Here is a 5583-nt window from a genome sequence, read left to right as displayed (position 1 = left end):
GGAAATGTGCCCCTTTGCAGAAAGGGAATAACTCTGCTGTAAATGCCAGCCAGGGCTAGTTTCAGTATTTGACCTCGCTTTGACCACAAAGACCAGGTCTTGGTGATGCCCTGAAGGTGCTGCTACTGAGCTGGGTGGCTTTTGTCACTTACAGATAAGGAAAGCTAGGGGGAGGGAAGGGAAAAAGGCATAGTCTTGGTGTGGGTTGGCTTGAGGGGCTTATGCAGACAGTATTTCCTTAAGCCTTGCAGAGACTGAGCTTAGCCTTTCCTCTATACAGAAATAAACCTGAGCACCTTCTGACTGTGGCTATTTCTGAGTCTCTCGCTTTCATAAGATAAATTGTCTTTCCAGGGTGCTTTGATTTCTGCAGCAACTGGGTAAGGTAAAACTCTAGGTTTCTCGGGTTCCTTCCCCCAGTCTTTACATTTGCAAAACCAAGCATGCTGATATAGTGAGGTGCAAGCTCTTCCACGGAGTTGTGAAAAGAGGAGTATGGGATCTGGATGCACCTGGGAAAAGGTAATTGCATGGTGTTTCTTGCTGGTCTATGACAGTTTCCTCTCCTGTGGCTTGGGAGAGCCTGTGCTGGCTGTCACACACTGCTGTTTGTGCCCAGAGGCCCCCGTGGTGGTGTCTTTGGTGTGATTTTCCTGCTGCCCACACTCCCATAGGAGTGCTTGGGTCCTGGGCAAGGGAATAGCACAGGCTCAGGGGCGTGTTGAAGGGTGGAAAAGTTAATGATGTGTGTGATTTTTCACATGCAGATGGGATAGCAGTTATACTGTGAGCAGCAGCATGAGGCAAGGGGCTTCACTTTCTTGGTAGCCATTTTCTCCTCAAATTCTTTGTCACCTCCATATCTAAACAACTGCTGTTAAGCACCATTAAAAACGCTTCAGATTTTTATTACTACTGCTCTCTTAATCAAGCCCACAACACAGATCTCTCTTAAAAGGCCACCTGATTGTTTTTCTGGTTGCAGGGGAAAAAAAAAGTGGATTTTTAACAGTTACTTGTGCTCCTGCCCCAGTGCATCTCCAGGTAATTTGGGTGGCTTGGCCAGGGCTGCTTTCACAGATGAACACTGGCCCAAGCTCATGAGTGAGACAACTGCAGTCAGCCCTTTCCTGTAGCAATTTTGTGGCCGAAAACCCTGCGTGACAGCAGTTTCTGAGAGATAAGGAAGTCCAAGCTAAGCCTGATGACATCTGGGGCAGCCAAGGAGATGTGCAAGCACTTAAAGAGCTGAGAATGCTCTTGGGTTTCTCTCCTGATGCCCAGGTGTGACTTGCTATAGCATATAGACACTGCAATTACTGCATTTATAAAGCCTTCAGTGGCAGGTGTGGTTGTTCATTTGCTGCTCAATATACAAAGATTTCTTAGAGTGCTCCTGGCATCTCCACCCTTTGCTCTGAGGTTCCGAAACCTGAGGAGTTTTGGTGCCACCTCTTGGCAGTGATAATTAAGCTGGAATGTCCTGATCTGAGCTGAAGTGTTTGAAGATTCAGGTTTCCTAAATCCGTGCTCCATTGACAGCTCTGTAAGGGAAAAGGGGCAGGTGTTCCCCTGGTCCATATCTAACTCTCTCTGCCAAGTGCGATCTCCCACTGGCCCAGGGATGCTGTCCTAGAAGTCCTGTAGGCAGTGTGTGGGATCTCTGCACCTGCATCCTGGCAAAACAGGGTCAGAAGTGTTTAATAATATTGTTAAAAGTAGGTCCAAGCACCCCAGGAAGAGCACAGGTGAGAGCTGGCTGCTCTCTTCCCATTTTCATGCTTGCCAAGAGGGTCCTTGATGGGGAATGTGGGCTGTTAGAGTTGTCCCCAGCCTTGTCTGGCTTCCAGAGCAGGGCTGGTGATTAGCTGAGGAAGTTTGCTCTTTGAGGCTGCTCATGCATTGAAGGAGGTCCTTGAGTTCAGGTTTCAACACATGCTTAGCTCATGGCTCTGCTTAACCAGAAAGTGAGGCTTTGTTGCTAACTGAGCACTAGACAACACTGCAAGCAGAGCTACAGCTGAGACACGAGCCTGAACATGAGGAGTGGATGAGCAAAAATGTAGGAAATCCAAGGTCTGGATTTCTTTTCAGTCCTTTCAAACCCAAAGGATGGTTCAGCCTGCTGTCTGTGTCTATATATGTGCTGTATGAGCACCGCACATCCTTGCTTTAGGTGTTTGCCAGGCTGGACTCAGCATAGGGGATGTTCTGGTGAAAAACTGCCCACAGCAGGGTAAGATGCAGAGGGTTGGAAAAACACCTCTGCCAAACCGTGGGAGTGTAAATGCTTCCAGATAGTCCTTTGCTGCTGAAGCAAATTTTACTTTGGTGTTAAATGTAGCTCTTCCAGGTGCTCAGAGTGGAGAGTGACCCGTGGAAGATGTGTTTGCCTTGGTAACAACAGGCATCAGGAGCATAAGAGGAGATGAAGAGAGAGCACATCATTTCCCACCAGCAGTCAGCATTTCTTCTTCAGTTTCTCCTTCACAAACTGTCAGCAAATCAGCCTTACTAAGAGACAGGGTCTTTGGGGGCATTTGAAGTTCCTTCCTGTTGCTCTGTAGCATCTCCCTCATGCACTATAGCAGGGCAATGCCCTTTTCTCTTCTTACACCCCATGACGCTCTTTTCTGCCACTGCCAGTGTGACCATCACCAAACTCAAGCATGAGTTTGGTTTCACGATGTCTTCCACAAGCTTGTGTGTGGTGTGCGGGCAGGAAGGGCACTTGTGTGCAGTGGGAGGAGGCTGCACTAAGGACACAGCTCTCAAGAACACCCTGCACTCTGGGAACAGCTCAGAGCTTTGCCATAAAGCCAGCAGCATGGGGCTGGATTGTGATGCTCCAAAACTTCCCTGGTACTTCCACAGACTTGCTCCTGCTGGGCAGTTCGGCTGGCTCTAAGCTATTGCAATAAAACATGTTTATGTCCTTGTCTCTTTTTGATGGAGCTAAGCTTCAAACCAGCTGCTCTGGCCCAGCAAGGTTCTGCCACGCTGCAGTCAGAGAAGCTGCCTAGCCTGTCTTTATCCTCCCCCTTGGAGGGGTACTGTGCCAGGCAGTTAGCTGTCTTTAAAGACTTGTTACTGACATTTTACAAGGCTCAAAAAAAAAAAAAAAAAAAAAAGAAGAAAAAGGGTGCCTTTGTTGAAAAATAATTGCATCTGGCTGTTCCTTTGGTACACATAAGTCAGAGCAGTCACCAAGTTAAGTACTTGGCTCCTGCAACAGGGATACAGGCAAGCCCTTCAAGCTGATGCATTAGTCACAGATCTCGTCTCTGCTCCAATGCTGCTATGTGGTTTTGGGAGAGGGAGAGCTCAAACTCCATTACCCAGGAGAATTATGCTCAAAAGAACACAGGAAGAGAGTGAAACACTGAGAATATTTCCATAAATGTTTTTATAGCTTCCAGCTATTTCTGGTGTGGGAGTTTTCTTGAGACTATGGTGATGTCTTTATATTCAATGAATACTAGACAGGTTCAAGTGGGAAGAGATCTCTAGATGTCTGCTCCAAGCAGGACCACCCCCACAGCTACCTGAGGTCAGTCAAGGCGTCATCCGTGTGGATGCTGATGACCCCGATGATGGAGATGCCACCACATCTCTTTGTCCTGTCCCTGGGCTGTACTGCTCTCCTGAGGAAGAGACACAGTCCTCAGGAATCAAAGATGCTCTGAGCAATGGAGCAATCTTGCCAAAGCACCTTGTTTGTTCCACCTCCTGGCTGGATTCAGGACTTGAAGATGTGATGGGATGAGGGAACAAGGCAAGTGGCAGGAGGACAAAACTATTTCAGGGCTGGTGAGTCCTAACCCATGTGTAGTTTGGGGCAAGGGAGCAGCTGCTGTTTGCATACAGCAAGGTACTTGCCATCCCCCAAGGCATCCTACAGTATATGTCAGAGCCATATTCCAAATACAATTGCTGGAAAACCTTGCTGTCAAAAGCTGAAGACCTAAATTGACCTAAAGCCCACCTTCCAGGAATACACATCAAAGTCTATCTGAGCAAACTAGACCCCAGTTCCCTTCCCAGCACTCAGGAGTAGGGAACTCATGATCTCCTGCACCTGCTTTCCATCTTTATGGTCCCTGCCAGAAAAAAACTGTAGCATCATCAGCAGGAGTGTAATTCCTCAGTGTTTGTGTGGTGACACTCCAGTGCTATGGAGACAGGCACTTTTTTAAGGAAGAAATATAATAGCCCACTCCAGCCCCATAAAACTCAGGGGTTTATGACCATTCCCTTTTCATGCAGTGTTCCCCTGGGTACCTGGTAGGTGTTTCTTCTCCTGCATTTCCCTACTTGCTGTGATTTATTGGCATCTGGTGGTGATCAGAAATGCAGACCATTTCTTCATCTATGAGTTCAGCTGAATGTGTCCTTGATGTCACTGCAAGCCAGGGTTCAGAGTAGCTATAGGTGATGTGGTGACAAAAACTAGAAGTGGCACCTCTCAACACTACACTTGGTCACTGGGGTAGGAGATGTTGGAACAGGTCTTCCTTTTGGGCTGAGGACTGTCACAGCCCAGCTTTCCTTTCTCCAAGGAGCTGTCTCCAAGCAGATCAACTCACAATAGGAGGCAAACTAAAAATAAAATAAATCCATTAAACCCTCCTGCCTCCACGGTGGCTTCTGCAGAAGAACTTCACTTCAGAGACCAGAACAATTATTACTTGAATGCTTTATAGCCATGCAAGCAATTATAGCAGACATGCACTAACTTTTAAGTTGGTGGTCTACAGATTTCTTAGACAACCAATGAATCTACACACAAATCTTTCAGTGCTTCTAAATGCCCTGCAATAACAGCTCAGTGCTGGTAAACAGTGAGCCATAAAGCCAGCAGGGATGCACTCACTGGGGGTTAAAAGCAGGGTGACTGAGCATTTTAGTCATTTTTCCTTTTTTTAGTTTCAGTGTTACTGCAAGGCAACATGGCTTTTGTTCAGACAAGCTGTTTTGTGAGTGTTATTTCTGCTAATAGGTATCTCATTTTAGTCTAAAATTGAGTATTTGTTAACAGTTCAGCACAAAAAGCTTTTGTCATTACTTATCTGCATCAAACTGGATTTAGTGTTAACCACTTACCTCAACAGGCACTGTACACTTGACTTGGTGGCCCACTCTGAGACGTGGGATGCCCACAGCAGTCTTGGGCTGCTTAGGACCATTAGAACCCAAGGATGTCTGAGGTGGCTCCAGCTGGCCAGCTAGGAGAAGCTGGGAAGGAAAGCAGAGCTATTTCCCTCTGAAATCAGAGCAGTGTCTGCTAACAAGAAAAGATCTCCCAGATCCTTGTCTTGGCCACAGTAATGTCTATAGGATGCAGGTGTTTCCTGGGTGAGGGGACCAGGAGCTTGCATTGACCATCCTCTGGCACACGGGCAACATGGAGCAACTCAGCTGTGCTGGGAAAAGATCTGCACCTCTTGCTACGATGCCAGCAGCTGAGCTGTGGTCCCCCAAGTCTGCCTGTCCCCTTCCCTGCCAGATGAGGTCTCAGGTAATGCAGGAGCAACACTGTTCCTCTCCAAGAATGTCCTCTGTCCAAGAGCAGAGCATCAACCT

Source organism: Nestor notabilis, unplaced genomic scaffold (genome assembly GCF_000696875.1).
Source record: "Nestor notabilis isolate BGI_N333 unplaced genomic scaffold, ASM69687v1 scaffold9131, whole genome shotgun sequence".
Lineage (NCBI taxonomy): Eukaryota > Metazoa > Chordata > Aves > Psittaciformes > Psittacidae > Nestor > Nestor notabilis.
The sequence above is the reverse complement of the archived record's forward strand: the minus strand, read 5'-3'. Positions refer to the sequence as shown.